The sequence below is a fragment of the Sabethes cyaneus genome, chromosome 2 (genome assembly GCF_943734655.1).
Source record: "Sabethes cyaneus chromosome 2, idSabCyanKW18_F2, whole genome shotgun sequence".
NCBI classification, from domain to species: Eukaryota; Metazoa; Arthropoda; class Insecta; order Diptera; family Culicidae; genus Sabethes; species Sabethes cyaneus.
Window position 1 is genome coordinate 68,331,448 of NC_071354.1, and position 25,438 is coordinate 68,356,885.

The 25,438-nt window shown below is 41.5% G+C and overlaps 1 protein-coding gene across 4 annotated transcripts in view; it reads right to left on the minus strand.

Annotated features, from left to right (window-relative positions):
- LOC128738839 (SLIT-ROBO Rho GTPase-activating protein 1-like) overlaps positions 1-24,941 on the minus strand; it is a 173,156-nt gene extending 148,215 nt beyond the window's left edge. For 2 of the 4 annotated variants that reach the window (XM_053834257.1, XM_053834256.1), the window contains exons 1-2: positions 24,167-24,941; positions 4,843-5,001 (exon numbers count right to left, since the gene is read on the minus strand). The gene's annotated coding sequence lies outside the window, so the exon portion shown is untranslated. The remainder of the gene's footprint in view (positions 1-4,842; positions 5,002-24,166) is intronic. The other 2 variants (XM_053834258.1, XM_053834259.1) reach the window with 2 other exon arrangements.
- Positions 24,942-25,438: the final 497 nt, after the last annotated feature.

Below are 25,438 nucleotides of genomic sequence, written 5' to 3' on the forward strand. Positions count from 1 at the left end.
TTGTTTGAGAAACCCCAAATATCCATCAACTTTAAAGCCTTGTAATTTCAGCTAGAATCAATATTTTGATCAAAAGATAAGTCTACATAATGTATTTTAGATATTATCATAGAACCTCATACCAAAACATATAAGGATTGGTTTAAAATTTTGAGAAAATCAGTTTTTTGTTGTTTTCCAACAATAGTGTCGAGTGGACTTGTGGGGTTTCTCAAACAAACGATTCACTTGTTTTCCATTTTAGTAGGAGGGGGACGAAGGGGTGATTATCGTTCTTGTGCCAGTGTGGACTCCGAACATTGCTTTGTACGATGTTCCTCCGGCGAGACAGGAGGTTGGTATCACAGGCTTCACAGGTCAACTCCCAAAAAGATCAACCAGACAAAAACACGCAGGTATCAGGTATCAGCATTTGTGGCTCGAGCAGCACGTTCTTCACAATCGTGTGGAAGATTTGTACCTTGCCCATCTTGCCCGTGTCATCATTTACCTGATGAGGACGGGAAGGAAAACAGAAGGAATAGGAAGGGGTGGATAGAGAATTTTACAAACACAAAAACACATAGATACCTAGTGATTACTGTACCCCCGAGGGGGTGCTGTAATCCTTGGTAGTTATATTATCAATAGTACACCCCCTGGGGGGTATACACATGATAAATGAGAGCCCATTAGCTCAATACCGGTTTCGGTAAGAAACATCAAAATGTCTCGCAATGTCAGTTTCCTGAAATTCGATTCATTTAAGATGTAAGATCCGAAGATCTTCTGACGTAATTGTACTACTGCAAGACAGTTGCAAATTACGTGATACGGTGATATAACTACGTGTACCGTAGTTGGATTCACATAAAACACAATAAAAGATTCAGCAAGCTGAATCATAGCCGTGTGATAATTAAGGTTCAAACACGCATCATGAACTCCAGGAAATTTCAAAAGTAGTTTCCACGCTCAAAAACCAAAGATATGTTCACGAAAATTTATCATGGTGTTCTGGCAGACGCAAAGAACAAAATGATAACTTTCCGCGAACACCCCCCATATTCCGAGCACGAGAACTGCCCTCGAAATCCCACAAATCAATTACGCATGCTTGAACCTTAAGTATGCAGTGACCGGTCAGTGAGCTGACAAGTACACTGCAATTTAACTTAAGGTGTTGCAAAAGAAATTTTGCCACCTTGTTACAAGGTTGATATCCACCGCTGAGCAGCATTTACACTTCTTCCCCCAAAATCACTGAAAGACATAGCAAACAGAATAGGGGTATCCACGTAGCGCCCGCTGCGTTGCGTATGCATGTATACACTGCCGCTACTCGCATAACAGCTCCAACTCCATAGAAACTGGGACTGTAATGCGAATAACGGCAGTGCACACACGGAATACATCGTTTACGCAACACAGCAAGCGCCACGCGAACACCCCTAATATGTCTGTTAATATAGTCAATCAGCTGATAAGTTGAAAGAGCACTGACACTGCTGCTAGTGGAGTTACATGTACGGTAAATGCCATATTCACGCATTTTTCATTTGCGGACGAATTGAACCGTATCGAACTAGAACATCCACGTTCTTCGTTCTCTGTTCAGTTCGAACGCAATATTGTTTCACTGCCGCGCGCCGTGGAGAAATGGGACAGTAGTAACAATTGAAGCACTTCCCCCCACTAACAAAACTGCCAGCAAGAGCCGTTCGTCAGACACCGTCCGATACAAGCGAATCGTTCGCTTGCATTCGTCCGATGTCTTTCGCACAGCTGGACTGATCACATTGTCAGATGGAGCAAGAAAGAGCGATAGATAAATGCATACTAATCCAGAGGGGTTCCAACAGAGTTGAGTCTGCAGGTCGCCCCGAGAGAATCACACATTTATCTTGTGTGTACAGCGTGCCACACTACTAAGAAGTGGCACGGTAGTAGGTATAGAGTTGCCGAAGAAACCGTTTTTCTTTACTAGCCCTAATGAGACTGAGTGCGCACGCGCTTGTGTGACTCAAGTGGGGGTGTTCAGAAAAGAATGCTAAAGAGCAATTACAATTCATATTTTTTTTTTTTTTTTTTTTTTTTTTTTTATTTGTGACGAGTACCCGTCGGAATATGAAAAGGTTATAATTTACCTGAATTGGTGAATTTGAGGGGTAGACATACTTACTATCCTGGGATAATTTATAATCCTTACCCCTATTTAGGAAATCTTACCATTCAGAGCAACCATCTCTAGGTGAACGGACAATTCGCACTGGTGCGTAAGTAAAACAACATGCCATCTACTTACTACTGTTATGACGCGCCGTTCCATACTACACCATTGCGATTTCCGTCACGCAAGATTTGTTACTCTTTTGATTTAATTTCGACCACCAGAAAAACACTTTGCAAAAATGTATTTGCTTTGGTATCCTGAAATTAGTATTCAATAATTTGCCCTTTGAATACACTCGGCACTCTTGGTGCTTTTGACCATATAAGATCACTTGGTTGAGAGATGTGCGAGAGGCACTAACACAACAGTATTTGCCTTTAGCGGCAATATGGAACACACTGAGAACACAATAAAAAGTCCCGCACTGATGGCGGTAGCTTTCGTTTGATAGAAATCAGAACATTCTGATTCTATTTTGGGGCGCGTTACGAAAACACTTTAACGCGCGAAATTTTAGATTACGTTTTCGCGAACACTTGGCGTACCACAGCGGTACTTTAATTCCCCGTCTTCGCGACTAACGACACATCTAAACACGACGATGCAGACAGCACGTCCACCTCCAACGAGCTCTCAGCTCGAACACCCTCAGTGATATATGGTCTACATAATGTATTTTAGATATTATCATAGAACCTCATACCAAAACATATAAGGATTGGTTTAAAATTTTGAGAAAATCAGTTTTTTGTTGTTTTCCAACAATAGTGTCGAGTGGACTTGTGGGGTTTCTCAAACAAACGATTCACTTGTTTTCCATTTTAGTAGGAGGGGGACGAAGGGGTGATTATCGTTCTTGTGCCAGTGTGGACTCCGAACATTGCTTTGTACGATGTTCCTCCGGCGAGACAGGAGGTTGGTATCACAGGCTTCACAGGTCAACTCCCAAAAAGATCAACCAGACAAAAACACGCAACTGTGAATTGGAAATCAGGCACGTGGAGATGCCGATCAACTTAAATCAACTCTCAACAACTCGAGTGCTGTCCAATGTTTGGAGAACCACAGAACGACATCGTAACGCGGCAGTTGGTGTGCTGGAAGAGCTCACCGGTACGTACGCTCAGAGATGGTTGCGACCAACTTTACAACAAAAGACGTTGGGCTCGGCGGACAGCTTTTGTTCTTTTCGGGTTCAACATATTTGACGTATATGGGGACCTTAAGACTTATCGAATTTGCCACTTTCAAGAATATGATCGTACGTAGCATCCTATTTCAGCATAAACTCCTTCACAAGTACACCTGGAAGTGACTAAATCAGACAGAAACATTTACGTATCTATTGATTGCCGTCACTCTCCGAACGTCAGCGTAGCAGAAAATCAGCGGAACGACTGATGTAACGATGAATGTAGAAGGGTGATCGGTGAGAAAAACGTTGCATGGACGGATGTGCAGTTCCACTCGTCAGAAGGTGGAAAAACACGCCGCCTTGAGGAAGAGTAGTTGGACCAGTTTCTTTGTTCTTTGGAAACGCGAAAGTTCTACCAGAAGCTACCCCCAAAGGCGTTGTTTCGCGAGCTGGGATGACAATGATAAGATCGCCGTAAGATACCACTTAACAGACGATCGACAAGTGACCAAAAGATTGAAGCATTTACTTCGACAAATACCTGAATGACACCCAGGCGAAGAAAAAAATTTCATCGATGTGACAAATGTGGAAAATATGCCAGCCCCAACGGTAAGCGATATTAAAAACGCCATCAATGCGTTGAAGAACAATAAATCACCTAGGAAGAATGACATCGGAGCTGAGATTCTTAAAATGGACTCTGGTGCCGGAAAAAGCTGGCCACTTGTTTGCACCGGCTGATTGGAAGAATTTTGGATACAGGATACCAGATGGTATCCGAGATGGGATTATCTACATTCTACACTTATTGTAAGCCAGTTTTGTTTACACCAAAGAAACTTGAGTTTTTGAGTGTCTGTGAGTGCTGGGAGTATTCAAGATACGAGAAAAAAGCAATGCTCTAGGTATAAATAACTTTAAGACTTCACCCTTCTATATCGACATACTTAGCAGTCGGATTTTAGAGTACAGGACAATTACGCGGCTAATCAACGATCCTACTGACTTGAGTAACATCGCCCAGCATAGATTCGAACATCTGGCAACCGGTTTGTTAGATCGAAGCTAACTGCAGTATTCAAAACGTGGCAAAAGGTTTTGTTATTTATAATAACTTGTTTGTTTATCGATACTCGATCAAATTCCTTTACTTTTTTTCGGGAAAAGGAAACTATTAATGTAAAAAATGAAAATTGAGATAAACTGAACAGACTACGAATATTGAATAAACGCAGGTGAGACTCGAATCCACAACTTCCAAACTCCGGTTGAGCGTGTTCATTCCATTTACATCAATAAGCCGTATAACTATTTCTGATTCAAATAATTAGTTTTGTATTAACTCCCCCCTTGACGTTAAGCATCACAAACTAAGGAACACCCTTCCAACTGTTTTTTTTTCTACTTCTTCGGCCCCATTCGGCGCAAACGGTCGATTGGACGGTGTGTAATTCTATTAGCCGCTATTGCACCTCGCTCACATAAAGGTGTACACGTCCGTCCACGGCAGAACCGACATTGTAGGACAACACTTACACGCCGAAGGTAGTACCTACGCAAATACAGCAAGCGGACAAGTTCTCGGCTATCAGGGAAAGAATGCCATGAACAAACGTTCACTTGGTTGGCACGCGGGGGTCCCTGTGAAGACGCAATGGTTGTTAACTTCTACTGCTGCTGCTGGCGCTGCTGTTGTAGTTGTATTTGCTATCTAAAAAGAGATATGAAAATAAAAGAGTACTGTGTCAGTCAGAAATTAGAACATATTGGGGCTGATTAGCAGTATATTGTGAATTACGTAATTTTATGGCTGGCAGGACCGGCAAGGCAAGGTGGCTTATGTAATTATTTAGGGATTTCTATATGAATGAACTCATCCACATAGTTTTTATTACGTATTAAAGTCAATGTTAAAAGAATAAAATTTATGTTCAGTTTTAATTGAAACGCTTGTAGAAAACTTTTGAAATTGTAGCTCGAAAAATCATCACAAACCATACATGTCGTCTTGCTGGCGTCGGACAACCGCCAAACATCGGAGCAAAACACCAAACGATAACATAAGGCACACATGTTATAGCAATCCGTTGAAATTCAGACAATTTAAAGTAATATTAATCAATTTATTCCACTCTCCAGCGGCATTAAGTCGACAAACCGGTCTCGGCCGATGCCATTGCCTTTGTTTCGTCGGCGAATTAGTTTTTTTTTGTGATCGTTTTCGTTCCGCCCAGCTGGAGACGACAGACATTTCAGCATAATATGGAATCCCCGGCAGCCTCTTCGAGAATCATCCTCAAGCTATGCCGCGGATCCGTACATATTCGTCGTCCCACGACTTATTTATCAAAACAGCACAACAGAAAAAAACGAATGTGCTATCACGACTACCACGCAGCCAGTTATTATCGCAAATCAGAATTTATTACAGCGATCAAGCAGACAGACGTGTGTGCGAGTGTTTGTGTCCGAGATTTAATCCTGCCCAGTAGCCTCAGCACCAGTGACGGTTGCACTGCACACTGTATAACTGCGGAACGACGGAAATCACAAATTTAATCTTTGATTAAATTCACTCACATTTGTCCCGCGTTGTTGGTTAGTTTGCCAACTGAGATATGTCCTCTTAGAGATGCATGCGAAGGTCCGAAGCAGCAAACGGTCCAGTAAACAAAAGAACTCGAGCAGCATGTGCACATGCAACCACCGATCGACCGACCGACAATGTGCTAATTTAATTATGCAGGGTACTCAGTATCCTGCTGTACCCATATCCGCAGCAGGAAGACGAGGAGATGACGCGACACAGATAGCCAGTAAAGTGCAGCAATGGCTCGTGCCCATCTCCTGCTGCCTTGCGAAACTTACTTTCAATTAGCGAGCCTCAGTTGAGCGAGATATGCTAATTGTGACGGCGGCTGAGATGACGTTTGAAGACCGGATCGTTCGTATCAGTTACCTGTAACAGGCCAGGTTTATCCAGGACATCGACGACGAGTGGGTAACGAGTAGATCGCAACAGGAAATCAGTGTAAGACGTCAGCCCGGCTGAGTGAAAAGCTTTGATGCGAATTTTAATAGGTCCATTTTAACGATGAAGAGTCTTAAAATAAGAAAACAACAACAGCAAGCTCCGGGAGTTGGAGTAAAACCTTAGAAAAAGGGAGTCCATGTTTAGTAGCCTTCAAACCTACATACTAACTCCGTCTTCAAAACGATGTCGTAAATCAATACAAATGACGTTTGGTCACGAACTGCAGCAACTGTGGATTCTTATTCGATGCCATATAAATACTACAGAAGAATGCATCAGTTGAAAAAATGCCCAAAGAGGGCTAAGATGCTACATGTTGTACAACACATGCACACACACTGGACAGCATTGCTACATAGCAGGCAGCAAGAGTAGGCAGCCAACCACCGGAGCCAGATTCTATTTTAGTCCGAGCCAGCATCAACTGAACAGAAATGTAGGGTGAAATATTAAAAATCAAAAATGGCATCGTAAGGGGAGCTAACTATGAGAAAAGTCTGGGATAAAGCAGCCTGTTCCGCTTGAATTAGTTCCTTGATGATCTATTTTAGAACTAGGGAATTGGCTCACGTACGTATCCAGCAACAGAGCTGTTTAAAACTGGACCGCTATCCTATGAAATAAAGTAAAAATAGAATTGTGATCTTGCTTAACCCTTTTGTTTCTAGTCGATTTTCTCGAACAGTTGCTGTTTGAAATGATTTTTTGTGCCATGAAAGACTGACAGACAGGATATTGCAAAAATAATGAAACTCTCAGAATGCCCCTTTCCACTTGACTGAGCTTTACATATCCTTTGCTTGGACAGTAAGGAAACTGAACAAACACAGTTTTCCTAACATTGAAGCTGAACATGGAAAAATGAAAACAAAAAGCTTTTTTATACACTCCCCATTTAACTGCACTTGGCACATGTTAATGTACACAGGCACATCCGACGCAGCTAGTAGATATTCGTTGCAGACTGGGACAACTTTACTGTCCAACCAACGGCGGTTCAGCCAGTAGAATGCGTGTATATATAAATCATATTTCTTTTCTTGATGGCTCGAGACAGGAAGAATCTAGGTGACTCAGCCTTTTTGTTAGTTTGTAGCTTGTTAACTAAAAGAAGTAGAGTGAGTCCATTATAAAGAAGATTGCCTTTTTCAAAATAGCATCATCAACAATAAGGTACAGACAAAAATCATAATGAAATATGAATTTTCCAAGTAATAAGTAACTTACTAGTCATTCCAATATCTTTTGGCACCCTAACGCAATGATGCACAGTCATTCAGCTCTTGGTTGAAATAATGATTTTAGGGAAGGTCTAATATGCCACAAAAAACGATCATTAAGACTGTCGCAGCGGCCTTTTAACCCAATGTCCTTCTGGCATACAAAAACAGAAGGTCTAATAAGAGCCTTATTCGGTCTCTTAATCCTAGTGTCACAGTGGCAAATGAACAAATGAACTGTAGTTTCAGCACTTCGCCGCCAGGTGCGAATCTCACGGCTGGTATCATTGTCCACCGTTACCAGTGAGCCAAGGTAGACAAATTTGTTGAAGATCGTGCCCTGCGTGTTGATATCCGCTCGGTTCATAACACTTTGTAGAGCTATGTTGAACAACAGGCATGAGAAACCATTATCTTGACGAAGCCCTCTGTGTGATTCCAATGAACTGGACAATCCACAGCGCTTATGTACCGTCCATCGTGGACTGAATCAATTTGATGAGCTTCTTGGGGAAGCTGTTCTCGTCCATGGTTTTCCAGAGCTCTTTCCAGACGATGGTATTATATGCGGCTTTGAAGTCAATGAACAAATGGTGCGTGGGCACTCTGTATTCAACACCCTCTTGGAGGATCTGCCGCAGTGTAAATATTAAATCCGTTGTAGACTGACCTTCGACGAAGCCGGCATTGATTGAAGTTCCCACAAATCTGTTCGCAATTGGTGATAGTCGGCGGAAAATGATTTGGGACAGCACTTTATAGGCGGCATTGAGAACGGTGATCACTCGATAGTTCTCACAATCCAACTTGTCGCCCTTTTTATAGATCGGGCAGATAACCCCATCTTTCCACTCCTCCAGTAACTGTTCCGTATCCCAAATTCTAACAATTAGTCGATGCGCATACAAACGACCAGCTTTTCTGGTCCCATTTTTTCTATAAGCTCTGCTCCGATGCCATATTTTCCAGCTGACTTGTTGTTCTTTAGCTGCATGATGACCTCCTTAACTTCACCTATGGTTGGGGCTGGCACCTGTTCCCCGTTTGTTGCACCGTCGAATCGCTTTCTCCGCCTGGGCACCATTCAGGTGTTCGACGAAGTGCTGCTTCCACCTATCGGTCATCTCACGAAGACCCCAAGGTCTGACAAGCTTCACTGCCACACTAAGTGTAACATGTATTTTCCCATGGCTTAACGTTGGGAATTATCGCCTTTAACCATTGGACCGTGTCCTGGTTTTTGCAGATGATGATCATATGCCCCGGCCGTATTAGGCATGTACCAAATTTTGGCTTAACCTTTTCCTTCCTTTGCTGAGCCACCAACCTCAAAATTGCCTTTTGAGTAGCAAGTGTTTGCTGCGTTGGTAGCTCAATTTCAGGAAAGTCTTCCGGAATGATCCCAATTTTAACAGACGCTAAAGCATCTCTATAAGATGGGTTGTATGAAGTCCCTCCCAGCCCTGAGGACCCTGCTCTAATTTGATCCAACCTGTTTTGAACCGAAGTCTTGTGCGGCTGTCCAATGACAGATTGGTAGGCAGTCCTTTTTGGGTGAGGATCAGTTTCGCTACTGTTTGACCCATTAAGCTCGGTATTTCTAGGTCGCTTATTTTGTTCATGAGTGAATTTTTCCCTAGTTTTAGGAATCGTCGGAGCTACAGCCAATTCACGGGCCTGTTGGGCACTGTGCCCTTTATAAAGGAAATATTTAAACCTTTTTTTGCCAGTCTCGTTAAGCCGAATAAATTGTTTTCTATCCGAAAAGGATTTAGCATTATTAGCATCACTAGAAGCAATTTTCACAGGAGCCTGAGATGACAATAGCGTTTGGTCAACATCATCTTCACTAATCTCTTCGGACATCATCTCAACTACTTTTTGGGGACTATGGAGGATGGACGATGAACATGACATAATGACATGACATGTACAAGCACAGGACATTGACAATGTCAGACTGGGACTTGAAGGCGCAAGTCTCTTCCGAGCGTCCTGTGCTTAGGAGCATCTTTAGCGAGTTATGTGAGAACGGCGATGGAGGAGAAGTACTAATCACGAACTGGCAAAACTCTTCGGCGAGCGCATTATCTAGAAAAACACTAAAACCGGCAGGGTACAATAAGCGGGACATGTCGTGAGAATGCCAGACGATACCTCCACAAAAATAGTGTTCATCTCGAATCCGGTTGGTACCACTGTACCAAACGCAAAAGTGCGCAACGAGCTAGATGGTTAAACCACAGACCAACATACATAGCACTTGGAAGAAAAATCAACAAAAATTATCGTACCACACATTTTGCCTGAAGACTAGTACCATCTATAAACAACATTCCCAAATATCAAAGAGCAACAGGAGTATCCCTCGAACTAGCAAGTATTTTTTATGGAGGACATTCCCTTCTTTCGTCAAAAAGCGCCGCTTTGACCAAAACGGAGACATTCCCAACTAAGCCCAAATTTGAAATGACGGTTTAATCGGTGCGAAGAATGGAAAACAAGTGTTATGTCTGTTTGTCTGTGGTTAAACCAAGTGGTGTACGATCCAGGAAGTGTGGAACTTTCAAGAAATGGATGACAAACAGCCATGGACCGATTAACATGATGTAACATGACGTGGATGACACTAAGACGCCCCAACCAAGACGAGAAAATCATCATATATCAACTCAGTTCACTATCTTGTCGCACACCCAACGATTGAAAGCTGAGTGAAATATTCCAGGAAACTCAATCAACAGATCGCAGAACGCGATCTGCGCAGAAGCAGAAAACGCCGGAAGAAGCTATATAAATGGAGGAACACCATGGACCAATACTATTGTCACGATCATGAGTAGGCCAGACGACTGAAGGAACAATAACTAGTTTGATGCTTAATGCCAGAGTGTCAGACGTATAGAGTGAGGCTAGAAATTGAATGTCATGGTGGCTATGTATTAGAACAGAGAGATATATAGCGATGTTAGAACTGAAGAGAGAAAACTCCATCGTCGGGAGAAACGCAAGTGCCCGCCGGTACAGAATTCATTTTCGCTATGAACGATATACGAGTTTTTCACAAAATAGTCAATATAACGCCTGAATCTAGATTTCATGAAGTCATTTCATGACGGAAATTTGTAATAATAAGCACGACAACCTGACCTTACTGACGGCAGTTGCAGTCATGTGGAAGCAAATTGGGAGCGACGATTAAATCCGCACCCCCAATGCAGGTAAAGGAGGAAAAAAGCTATCTGTGAACTGAAGAACGGCAAGGCTACTGGGAAGGACGGCATCTCGGCTGAACTTTGGAAAGCAGGGAGCGTGCAGTTGTATGAAGCGACCTATCGGATCATCCTTAAGATCTTGGCGCATAAAAAATGCCATACGAGTTTTTGGATGGCCATATGCCCTGTCTACAAAAAGGGACATCGATTCAATTGTGCAAACTATCGAGGTACAACATTCGGTGTGTTAAATTCTCTCTTATATACTTTTACTAAGATCAAGACCGTTGCGTCGGTAAAGCCTTTTGCCGATGAATACTACGCTAGTTTTCTAGATCGCTTCACGACGGGTCAAATGTTGGCCTATGACAGATCCTACACAAGTTCTGGGGTTACACATTGGCAGACTCGTCATCTACTGGGCAGTTTTTAAGGCGGCGTGCGATACAGTCAAGCGACGCGGAAAATACTTAACCCTGGCTTTCCGCTGAAAATGAAAAAGCTGATTCGAACGATGCTGGATGTATCCAAACCAAATTCGTGTCGTTGAGAGGACTGAAGCAAGGAGATGCGCTCCCAAACATGTCGCTCAACGTTCGCTTAGAACGTGCATTACCAAGGCAAACAACCAAAGAATCTGTGCCATCGTCACTAAATTTCATATGTTAGTAAGTTAGTTTTGCGGCAGATATCGACATCATCTGGATCGACCGCAGAACTATAATTGGGACTCATCTGTAACTCTGCCAAAACAAAGTACATACTAGCTGGCAGAGAACATGGGACTACAGATGTAGTTGGACGGGTGACAATTTGAAATAGTCGAGAATCTCGTATATCTTGGTAGCCGCGGTAGGCGATGACTTGAACAGTGGAGCCAAACGACCAGTTTTAAGCGTACAATTCTAAGATGAGTACTGCCAAGTACCCAGTACCAAGTACACGCTGCATGGCGAGCTGCTGCATTGGTTTGACTATATAGCCAGAATGTCTGATGGATGACCAAACTATCTCTTGCAGAGATGATGACCAAAACTATCTCTTGCAGAGAACCAGGAAAAGATTGTCGACTACGGGACTGGCCCACCCGGTGAATCTACGCTATCAAGAAAGATGCATGGTCAGTTGGTCTTTGAGGCGATAGGAGGCTACCCTTGACAATACAGTAGAACCAGGAACCACTACGAATCAGACGCTTCTGTATACCGCCACCAACATAGAAATATAGCTTTGTACGGCCGTCATCATCGTCCGAAAAGAGGCGGGATAGTTCGTGCTGTTACAAGCAATCGTCTTCATTCTACTCGATCTTGAATTACTCGCCGCCTATTTCCTAGTTGCGCAAGTCACTTTCGATCTGGTCAAGTCATCCCACACGTTGGGCCCTTCTGGCCCTAATTCCGATGGAGTTGTTGCCCGACATGGCCGGCTCACCGTAGCCTACCGACTTTCGCCAGATGGACGATGGGAAACTCTCCAAGCAGCACATACACTTCGTGATTTATATACGCCTCCACCACTTTGAGTTTTCGATTTGTACTTCGCCAAATATCGTTCGTAGCACCTTCCGCTCGAACGTGGCCAAGGTGCGTATGTCTTCCGTGAGTCCATTAAGAACGACCGGTCTAATGAGGGGTTTATACATTGTCCTATTTCGTATGTATGATTGTGTGCTGTGATTATCTGCGCTCACCAGCGATCCCAAACCACCACCGCTTCTAGTTCATCGCCGTCAACGGTCTGTGGAAGGCACGCGTTCGTCTCTTTCATGACTTGCTCTTTGACCAAGTCCAAGCAAATTGCCCGTGCTATCGCAAAGTTCCTGATTATGATATCAAAGCCATCTGCAAAAACTGGAGATTTGCTATTTTTTGCTAAAAATCGTGCCACTCGTTTCGATGCCCGTTCTTCGGATCACCCCCTCAAGAGTTGAAAAGTATTATACACGATAAGCCGTCACCTTGTCTAAACCGCCGCTGAATTAGTCGCGTCAGTTTATCCGGTAAACGAGTTTGTGCATTATCTGCCATAGCTGGTCTCGATCGACTGTATCGTATGCTGCTTTAAGGTGAAATGACTCGTCATTGATTTTGTGAATTACAAAAGCAGTTTTTTTGTTTGAAATAAACATTCTCTTCATGAAAATATTTTTTCTGTGTTCAGATTGGCAAGAAGAAGGCAGTTAATACATTTTTAAAAACAGAGCCCCTGTTTTGGGCCCAAAAACTGCTTCCGAAATTGGGTTCTTTGACGAAAAATTAATTACTGCTTATTTTCCGTTAAAGCAAAAACATTCCATCAAGAAGACTGGCATCTCTTCCTCACGCCCATACAAATGACGAGCAACAGAAGCAACAGCGCACCCCTCCCGACAAAAGTTGAAACTGTGTATACATGTATTGGTGGGAAAAGATGTGTGCGAGCGTGGCAATGCATTGCATACGTGTTTGTGTACATACATTTTCTAATATAGACACACTAGTATGTGAAAGTTCAACTTTAACTCGGCAGATAGCATTGCTGTTACTGTCGCTCGACTTTTGGAAGAGTTGCCAGTCTTCTTGATGGGATGTTTTTGGTTAAAGTCAATAAAGTTGTGATGCGTTGGCACGTTGTATTTACGACATTTCTGTAAGATCTGTCGAATGCTGAAAATTTGCTCCATAGTTGAGCGTACTCCAATGAAGTCCGCCTGATAATTCCCTATGAAACCTTGTGCTATCGATGTCAGTTGTAATTGAGTCCTCATTTTCCAAATTTTCGGGAAAGAAGCACTACAGTTACCTTACTTGCTCAAACTAAAAATCTGGGCAACAGTGTCCTTCCCCTCGAAAACCGAAACTCGATTGATGTCTTCCGTTTCACGTGAAGCAATAATTTCGCTTTTGCAGTGCACGGTGTGTCGCTCACCATTCAAAATGCCAGACGGTGTTTGCGATTCGCGTATTTATAATATAGGGAAAAGTGTTTACCGCCGTTTCTACCGCAACTGCTAGCAAAATGAAAAAGAAACAAAACAAAAAAAAACTCTTCATCGCGCGGGTTGTCTGTCCGGTTGTCATCCGGCAGCCAGTCTGCATGCAGCACGGAAATATCCCAGCGAGCAGGCTGACCGCCACCGAACCGGGGTCTCTGCCTTCCTATTGTCACTCATCGTTTCCAGTTTCAACTTGGCTAACCGGCTAAGTTAGGTGCTACATAAATGACAGCCAGACATGCAAAAATAATCACAATGAATAATGAATACCAGATGATTCAATTATGCCGCTGTTCGAGATGAACCGGCAGGAAAAAGGATGACTTTGATGGGAGTTTCAGTTTGGTTTTTGTGCATTGAAATTTTCTTTATCACATTTTCTCGCACAGTCAAAAGATAGTTTCCTGTTGTCCTGTATGCCTCGGATGATTCATGAAATATGTTTAACTTGTTCAAACATGGAATATGATTAAACAAGGAAGCGTTTTTAGAGGGAAAAAGAAATTAAACTAACCACTGATAGAAGGATGTGAAATCTAAAATGAAACTATTTTTATTTTTATGTTCAGCAAACGACAAAAATATTACAATGAACTTTTCAAAATAAACCGTTAACTGTGAAGTTCGTCATATTTACTCAGCAGCTCAGCATTTGCAGAGATCATAAACGAAAATGCACACTCGTTTTATGACATCGCATGCATGGTTTAACCCTTCGTCGTAAAACCCCGGATGCAATAAACGTCGTCCTGACCCAAGCTGAGCATCATGTGCATATGCACTGCCGTCTATATCGGTGAGAATGTATGAGCCTGTTGAACTTACAGCGCTAAATCATAAGTTGTACCGAGTAAAACCTCGAATCACACACTTAAAAACATTTGTCGCGATCAGGGGAGATAAGTCGGGTGTGTCCAAAACATAATAATAATAATAATAGCCATGAATTGTTCTTTAGATAGAGTCATAAAAACGCAGGTGAGGTCTTATTTTCGGAACATGTGACTCCGTCCAACTGGCATTTATCGCATTTAGCTGGGTTTGCGGTTATTTTGATATCGATAAAATCTGTCAGGTTGAGGGCTTCGGTCGACACACGTGAGTAATTTATTTCTGTTGTTTGCGGTTAGCCATTTTACTCCTCGTCCGTACCAAAAATTCACCATTGTGTCTGGATGTTTACGACTTTTTTCTCACCTGCATGTAACTTTGATCGGACTTCGAATGGGGAAAAAATGATAGATTTACATACAACGCCAATTAATTCGTGACTAATTTATAGGCTTATTTAAGTGTGAATTAATTGCTTACCAACCGTGTGAATTGTAAATTTGAGGCCCTTGCAGCGCAGTTCATACAATTTTTATGAAAAGGAACTCATATTACTGTGAAAACTTAGCTGTCGCACAAAGAAGATCTACAGTACTTGTGATAAGATAGGACGAACCAGTAAAATTGAAAGATCGTGGAGACCTACCCTACTGCGTAACTAGACCCTGACGGCAATTCCCTAACCTAAACCTGCAAAGAAGAACGTACCAATTCTTACCATAACTAGTGGAACTGTTATTGTCCTCGTTTAAAATGTTCATAAGAATTGCTTCTTAAACAAAAATACTCACATTACTTCACCAATCGGATAACTCAAGAACCTGCCACTGATCACAACTTTTTCTAAAAATCAATAAAATCGCAACCTCAACCACTATTTCAACTCCACTGTGATGCGTATCCAGAGTCGTGAAAAACGTACTATTCAATCGAAGACCAGTCGCACTGTCACAACGTTGAACATGTTGATCGAAAAGCTGCGATAGGACTGCTGCCGCAGCAAGTGACGGAAAAAAAGAAAGAACTGAAAAGACGAACATAAATGATGCTCCCTTATGGAATAGATACCCCATGACAGCAGTGACAGACCTTCATTAATTAATTAACCGAAAATGGTCATTAAGGATTATCTCCCGAGTAAACTCCTCCCTTAGTTATCAAATATTGCCATCAACATTAGCTAGCTAGGACATCTAATGCTGCCCGTGGCTCATGCCGGGCGCAAGCCAACCATGCAAGTGTCATTATTAGACACTCCTTCCTGTCACCGACACCGGCAGTGACCGGTATTCCCATTTAGTCGAGCCGATTATAATCGCGAACATCGTATACAGATGGCGCTTGTATGCGATATATCTTGGAGGCTTAGAAAAGAATTGAAAGAAAGAAAAAAAAACGCAATCCAATTTACCTACCAGTGTCTTCGCGAAAAATGATAACAATGAAGAATTTCACTGAAATGCATTTCCAATTGGTTATTTGCATTAAGAATGGTTCCGATGCAGAACAATCGGAACCATTCCTCATACTGATTAGTGTTTGTATATTGTATACCTACATTGTACAACTTAGTAGCTGATTTATCATACAAGAAACGCAAAAGTAACAAACAGAGCCAACAGCAGGAAGAGGTGATCATCGGGGCCGATGGCCGCGGTGTCACGCCGGAGCAAGAAGATCTGAAGAAAACACTTGGCGACAACGTCTGCCCCAGGAACCGGTTTTGGGAGCTGCGATCTGTGTATGAAGCCTACCGAACGGGCGGACTGTCTGGCTCCGGCGACTTCGCGCATATATTCCAGCCAGTACAGGACTTGGTTGGAACGTGCTGCATTACCGGATGATGATGGTGTTTAAATTTAGATTCCCAATGCCCAAGTGAGACTGGCACATTATTAACATTCTGTACCGTATGTTTCTAGTTTTTCTTCCCTTGTGTAGATTTACTGCTTGTACGTACTTGTGTATACAGAAGTACAAGCAGCAAACGGAACTCTTCAACTTGGCTCAAAGTACTCAGACTTTCAATGTACGAACAAAATCGATTTAACCGGAATAAATATAAATTGCACAAAAATCTAGATTTAATAGTTACCGAGCATTTTACGTTCAAAGTGACTTTCGCTAATCGATTTCACCGTGACATTATCTTACTAGACTAGTTTTGCAACTAAGAACTAGTGATTGGTGATTTGGATTAGGACTACGACCAGAGGGACCGGTCTTGCGCTTTGGTGATTTGGCAAAAAAATACACACACAATTTATTTGCACTTTAGGTTGCTGTTCTAGAAACAGTCAAATATTAGGTATATCGAGAAACCAGTATCAACCGGAGTTTGGTAATACTTTACGTATAAGAAAATTTACGATATCTTACCTCACACTTTGATTCAAGCACCGATGCTGGTTACGTTATAAGCCGCGCAGGTCGCGGCAAATGTTTTCTGCTAAAATGCAATGGCGAATGGTATCTGTTTTATTTCTCGTTTCCTAACCTGTTTCAAAGCATGTGGATTATTTGCTTCATTGGATAATATCTGCTTACTCGAAGTCAGCAACAACAAATCACAGCAAATCTCAGACGAGACGTGCGGTTTGGTGTTATTTTGTGGGTAAGAGGAACATTGCAAAACAACGATGCTGTAAATAAAATCAGCATAACTTTCTTCTAGATGTATAAAATTAAGTAATTTTTACAAACCAAGCTGTACACAAATCGAAATATTCATTTCCGTTTGATGTTGTTGTTACAAGTTGTAAGTTGTAACCGTCCCAAGTTATAACTGCCAAGTCTGTTCTAGACTGAGAGAAGGAGTTAAATGATAATGGACGAAAGATCACACTAGCGCTATGATGATTTTGTTGTTGATAATGACGATGATGCTGACTATGACGAGAGAGGAAAAATGCTAGATAGATCGAATTTTTAAATATGCCTCGACCTGTATATCCTCACTACTTGAGCTGTGCACCTGCCTCAAATGTTACAAAGCAAACAACCACAAATGAACCGAGTGTAAGACGCAGTCTCAGACCATCAGTGATTATCAACTTATCAAGGCTCGGACCATGGAACAAACTTCATCTTTCATCCGTCTGGCATCTACGCACTACTCCAAGATAGGTCTATATAGTAGATTGAGCGCAGTGCAACGTGGGCGTTCGCGGTAGTCGACAAAAGCTATAAAGCACTAAGTCGCACCCGCCAACATTCAACCCCCGAGACCAAACAGTTAGTGCGCACTACTTATAGCGAGAATCCGCCGCCAAACCCCAAAAACCGACTGCTACCAAGCGTAGAGAGGAAAACCTTGTTCCTGAAGTGGACCAGCCTGATAGACAGGTCGACCAAGAGCAGTCGGAGGCTGAATTTCATGATGTAACACTACTTTTGAACGGTCAACAACAAAATCAACAACAGAATAGCACGGTTAAAATACTATGGACATATTTTAAGAAGGGGGAATGGAGGTATAATGAGGACAGCCCTTCGATATCGACTGAATCAGCCAAAGAAGATTGAAAGCACGGAAGTAAAATGTACTGGTTGGTGACAGAAATTTGAAGACATTTACCATTTTTTCTTACTACCAGTCTTGCGACATGTTACTGGTACACAAGCACCAAAAAGAAATGTAAGAACAACGAAAACATCTTTTGTTCTACGTGTCGTACACTTTTCGGTATCGGAGATAAAATGTCACCAGTCTTGGAGACATTTGCTGTTGCGCACGTAAACCAAATATACAGCTTTCCCCCAAACAACACGGTTTTAAATAAGAAGGTCCCCGATACACCTTATTCTCTATCACTTCTTCATACTATTCCAACTACAACAGTAAGCAAAAAGCGACAAATGCATGTCATTTCTACACGACATTTTGTATGAATGGTCAGCTGACGTACGAAAACGTTTGCTTATCATGTATGTTTTCGAGCTAGTCTCGACACTTACAAGAGATAGGCACTGTCGATACAGAAACAGTACAGAGCGATGGTATTGGTTAAGAGTCTGACATGGCATTGCATGCTGGTAAATGTATAGAAAAAGTGTAACCGTTTCGGCCCCTGATTGGAAGACCTGCTTTTACTTGGAGAACTACACTCCGACAAGACAACACCTAGAAAGAAGTAGAATTCCAACCGAAGTCTTGCAGGATTGGGCAATATCCACAACATCCGTACATACTGAAAGGCCACAGCAATCAGATGCACACACGCACATACATACATTTGCAGAGGGAAAGGATAACATTGGAGCGGAACTTATTAAAATGGGCCAGGACAAGTTGGCCGGCTGTCTGCATCAACTGATTGTCAACATTTGGGATACGGAACGACTACCTGACGAGTTGAAAGACGGGGTTATCTGCCCTTCTACAAGAAAGGCGGTAAGCTGGATTGTGAGAACTACCGAGCAATCACTATCCTGAATGCCGCCTACAAAGTGCTGTCCCAAGTCATCTTCCATCGACTATCGCCAATAGCCAATAGATTTGTGGGAAGTCACCAGACCGGCTTTATGGGGGGTCGGTCTACAACGGTCCAAATCTTCACCTTACGGCAGATCCTCCAGAAGTGCCGCGAATTCCGAGTCCCCACGCACCACCTGTTCATCGATTTCAAAGCCGCATATGATAGCGTAAAGCGACAAGAGCTATGGAAAATTTTGGACGAAAACGGCTTTCCGGGTAAGCTTACTAGACTTATCATGGCTACGATGGATGGGATCCAGTGCTGTGTGAGAATCTCAGGTGGATTGCCGGACCCATTCGAATCTCGCAGGGGACTTCGACAAGGAGATGGTCTTTCCTGCCTGCTATTCAACATTGCGCTTGAAGGGGTTATAAGACGAGTGGCGACCAAAATGCGGGGCACGATGTTCTGGATTTATTGATCTATTTATCTGCTTTGCTGACGACGTGGATGCTGTCGGTAGAATATTTGAGGCGGTGAAAGATCAGTACACCAGACTAAAACGCGAAACAGAGAAGATTGGTTTGAAGATAAATACGTCTAAAACGAATTATATGCTGGCGAGCGGGACCGAGCGCGACAGGGCCTGCTTGGGCAGTACCGTGGTAATCGACAGGGATGAGTTCGAGATAGTCGACGAGTTCGTATACCTTGGCTCACTGACAACAGAGGACAACAATACCAGCCGTGAGATTAAAAGACATATTATCAGCGGGAGTCGGGCCTACTACGGACTCCAGACACCGTAAATGGTTGCGTTCGAACAATTTGAGCCCCCGTACAAAGTGCACACTGTACAAAACGCTAATTAGACCGGTTGTCCTCTACGGGCACGAAACGTGGACACTGCTAGAAGAGGACCTACGAGCACTCGGAGTTTTCGAACGGCGGGTACTAAGAACCATCTTTGGCAGAGTGCAAGAGAACGGTGAATGGAGGCGAAGAATGAACCACGAGCTCGCTCGTCTCTACGGCGAACCAAGTATTCAGAAAGTGGTTAAAGCTGGAAGTTGGACAGGACATGCTGCTAGAATGCCGGACAACTATCCTGCAAAAATGGTTTTCGCGTCAAATCCGGTAGGAACAAAACGAAGAAGGGCACAGCGAGCGAGGTGGCAAGACCAGGTAGAGCGAGATATGGCGAGCCCTGGGTGCCCGCGGAACTGGAGACCAGCTGCCATGGACCCAAAAAGATGGAGAAACTATACTGCGCAGGCCTTGTCGTAAGACGTTAGGCCAATTAAGTAAGTAAAAGTAATATTCATTATGCAACAGGGCCCAGGAGGTCATAACAAGGTTATATCAGTTTTTGACACATTATGATATTTATAACATAATCTGTTACAAATCGGTAACAAACGGATCAAGAAGCAATAACAAAAAAAATGATTGAAGTTTTTGGTTTAAGTTTGTAACAAGTTTTGCCACAAACAGATGTGACAGATTTAGTAACAGATGTAGCATATTGTTATAAATGAGCAATATCCCTTAAGCCCGAGCCCACACAATTGTTTAGGTGAGACATGACTACTTTTAAAAAATTTTCCTTTCCTTTCTAAACGTCATACTTTCACATATATGGCACTAATCTCTTGTGTAAACATCGTAACTCGTAGAAAAAATAAAAAAATAGCTGAAAAGAAGTTTTCTTTTGTGTTTGGATTAATTATTGTCTGATTTTCGAAATCTTGTGAAATTAACAAAAAGTTTTATTTGTCGTATTTTCTTGTTGGATCCGTATTTGGAAATTGCTTAGATAAAAAATTATTGGTGATAAGTATTTCTAACTGATGTAATTAAAAATTTACGTAAAATAACTTTTACAACTTACTTATACATATTGTTTCGCTTACCTACACAATTGTGTAGGTTCGGCCTTATTGTATATGTACTTATACTTTAACCTTTACGTTTCCCCCGCGACTTCAAAAATTAGGGTACTTGCCGTTACACGTTTGGCTCTATCTCTACTATTTTTGACGTAGGACTACGTCTTACGGCAAGGTTTGGCTAGATAGGGTGGCTATTGGTAGCTTGCTAAATTTAGCAAATATTTATTGCAATGTGTAGAATATATTGGTTTTGTTATCTTGAGATAAAAAATATTATGTTGATTCAAAAACCAAAAATATTAGAACTAAAACCCTCCGTGCTTAAAGGGTTATAAGTTTCACCACTAAAGATGCTGAATATCACACTTATAACAAAAAATGTTATTTGCAAAAAAAAGTCTAATTACTATTATTATTTCAATAGTAAATAAAGTGCTTAGCATCATATTATTATATTTGCTGAAATATTTTCATTTGCTGTCACATTCCTGAAATATCTGGAAATATTCACCATTAGTTTTTAACAAAATTTGTTACAATTTAGATAAAACCATATTAAGCTCTGTTCGGAATGAGATATTATTAACAAGAAATAATTTTAAAATTATAATTTTTGTTATTTTAACCACTAACCGCCGCTAATTTAAAACAACTGTCGTTATAATTTATCTAATTTATAACACCCGTTGTTAGAAAAGTCGGTAACAAAATAGTCCATTGGTAACAAATCCTGTTATAATTTGGTTAGCTCTTACAGTCGGGTTGCGCCAGATTTTAGCTTTGTAAATGACACGACCTACCACTATCTCTTTACGGTGATTCAAAATTTTGCGAATCAGTGTTGTGATTAATGCTTTATTATTTTCTGTTTAACCAAAAGTTGAGCGTCCAATGACAATTTGTACAACTTCCTTAAGACAGTTCACGTATTTGACTGGTATCCGAAAACCACGCAGAAATCTTCTAAATTCGACATCATAGCCAGAAGCCACACCACCAATGGGTAATGTGTTTAATTTTTAGTGCAACTAGAAATCCTAAGAAATTGATAGAAATAGTATGTAAATTGATAAAAATGATATTTTAACGGTTGAAAACCTGAAAAATATTCAACATTGTCAAATTATATTTATCGGCTTCCATGAGAGTTAATCAGTTGCAGTTAAAATAATAATAAATAATAAATAAATAAATATCTACATTCGTACTTGTACGTCAACCCCGCGTTCGTGTCCCCAGACACAGACACAGACTTTTCTTTTGTATGCCACAAGCGCATTGGGTTAAAAGGCCACTGCGACGATCTTAATGATCGCCTTTTGTTGCACACCCCGATTGCTGTGTCATGGTTAACGGACTGCTAAAACCCATTGATGTAACTGAGTTAGATAGTTGTTTTACTTTCAAAGTGGCAAGTGGCATAAAAGATTCATTGAAATACCCTTTATTGATACCAAGTTCACATTCAAATCAGTTCAGTTGTTCAAGGGTTATGCATTCGTAAATAAAGAAAGACAAAAGTGATGATTGAATAAATCATCCCAAGGACCATTTATAAAAATACACTAAAGTCTCTTTTTACATGATTTTTTTACGATTTTTGAATTAACGCGGTTTTTTATGAAGATTTTTTAATTAACATGGTTTTTATGACGATTTTTGAATTGAATGAAACGGAAAGATGCTGTGTTTTTGTGCCAGCTTGAAACAGTCATTTGTGCATTTCAAGGTGGTTTTTCCCTGCCATATTTGAATATTCATTAAGACAACGTATGTGGGATGAAATTGATCAATAAATAACAAAAATAACAAATTAACGCGTTTTTAACGATACTAGGAAATTTGTGCAAAGGACTTGTTGAAAATACAAGAAAGTGGAACGGATAACTCTAATGCCCAGCGAAGAAAAATGACGGCCACAATTCTATTAGGTCTAGAGGGCAATAATCCCTTCAATCTACGAGCTGTTTTTATAATAGAGCAGTGGAAGAGGCCTTTAGGCTTTTTAAACGGGAAGCAGCGAGATTGGGACTTACCATTAAGACCACTAGAACGAAGTACATTGTTGCTGGCAGGGAAACTGGAAGTCCAAATGGTGTTGGTGCCTAGGTAGAGCTGGATGGGGAACGATATGAAGTAGTGGAGCAGTGGAGCAGTAAAACGACGAATTGCAGCTGCGAATCGGGCTTTCTTCGGATTACGTAGCCAGCTGAAGTCCCTTAGTTTGAAAATTCGCACAAAAACTGGCGTTCTTCAGAACATTAATCCTCCCGATGGCCCTTTACGGACATGAATCATGGACACTGAAGGAAGTTGATCGACGTGTATTTGGGGTTTTTGAGCGTAAAACTCCGACCTATATTTGGTGGAAAAATGAAAAATGGAGTGTGGCGAAGACGCACGAATTACGAGCTGTATACAAATATGCTGATATACAGTACAATGTGGCAGGCTACGGAGAGCTGGACACGTTTCCCGAATGCCCGACGAAAGAGCAGTCAAGACTATTTTCCGCAGAGAACCAGAAAAAGGCTATAGACTTCAGAGAAGCTCCCACACCCGATGGAAGTGCGTTGTCGAGAACGATGCACGTTCAGCTGGAGTTTGTGGCGATTGAAAAAAACCAGGTCGGCAGCCCTTGACCAACAGTACTGGAGGGCCATAATTCGTTCGGCGCAACATCGATAACGGCCCGTCACCACTAATATAAATGTAAGTAATTGGCAGATCAAATCCTTTTAGCTTGTCTTATATGAGAAACATTGTCGTTATATTTTCAGGATATTTTGACCCTTGTAAGTCCCGCTTAACCTTTTATCAAAATACCATCTTACGTCTATTTCCAATCATATTTCTTATAACGCGATCATTGTAAAGCAAAACTTTCGACTAATCATCGTTCAGCATCTTGGTAATAAAATGAAATAAATTTAATCTTTGTTAAACTCTTAAATTTTTGTGAACAATTATTATTCACTTGTCCAATAACCAAAAAAATACACCCATTATTTAACCGAAGTGTAAACAGATCAAACTCTAGTTAAATTTATTGTGGAGAAAAATTATAGCTAGAAGCATTTTACTACGCTTGACGCTAATTTATGAATCGTCGGTTATTATTACTCTTTTCCAAATATTTTCCCAGTTTAAAATCGATGATCGGTTGATTTCGAACAAAAGTGGTCTCTAGATCAAGCGCTACGATATTCACCAATTTGGATCTCATCTCGGCAGACCATTTGTTGGCCTAATTTTTCTTCTATCTAGACAGCTAATTAACATCGCATACCTATGGAACCCCCTCCGAGAGTTCAGCCAGCACGACTTTTTCCCCGAAACCGAGACGGGTTTGCTTTTCCGTCTCTCGGCAACAGCACAGCGACAGCGCAGCGCAACGCAGCGGTTGTAAACGATAAATACAACCCTTTTGGCACCTTGATCCAGGCACGCATACTAATCTACTACAAAAATATGCAGGCTCATATTCGGGCCAAAAGTCTCGTATTCAGTTCGTTGTTTATACCGTTAGACGGTGGGAATTTGCTGTTTTAAATGCCACTAACAGGCTATACTACACACTCGCGATAGCCCTGGTTAAGATACACACTTGTTTTTCCTTCTTCACACGTTCTCGCACACCAACGCGAACTTTTTTTCCCTACATCGCTGCATATAGGAAGATATTTTTAGCAGAGCACGTCTAAAAACAGCACCACGATAATAAATTACTATTTAGCATATAGAATATATTTCACTGCTCAATGCTAAGCTTTCCACATTGCTACTGCTGCGGAATCGTTTTTTTTTTTTCACTTTTCTTTAACTTAAGACTTTTCCGGAATGAAGATTTTTCATTTGAATTCTACAGACGAATCACCTTTCAGAAGGTAGCATTTTTCGCACAGTGACCACTCACCGAAACTGAAACAATTAGCGATTATGAATTAAGTGGTTGTTCATTACTACACACGCGTGGGTAAACGCACAGTCACTATTCGCCGCGCACAACACCCGACGAGGAGAGATCGTCGTACGTTGGGATCGAGAAGAAGGTAACGTTCATGTTCGACTAAGCCGAAGCAACTGCACCGTAAGTAAGTAAGCTCTAGCAGCAGAATCGGGTGAAGGGTATTCCGACCGAGAGAAAGAGAATACTATACGTGTCGCGACCGCGAGTAAGATTTAACGCAAAGTTAAATGAGAAAAAATCTGCTAATTTGCTTGTTGGGTTGATTGAGCAAAAAACAAAAAAGCAAAAAAGTTAATCCACTTAAGGGGAAGAGGTGCGGTTGTTATATTATCAAATGACTGGAGCTTTTCAACTAAAATACTGTTAATAATAGGTTAGCTTTCATTTCCTAATATGAGTTTGTATGTGACTGGTCGGATAGCAATTGATATCGCTTAGTAACATTAAATAGTTTTTGCTTGAGTCACTCCGTTAGTAAATTAGTTTTAAATTTCAATTTATTCCCGTAATATTTAAATAGTGCACTTGGTCATGCAGTATAACCTAGATACAGTTTGATTTCGAATTTGGCAACAAATGCGTATCGCCTAT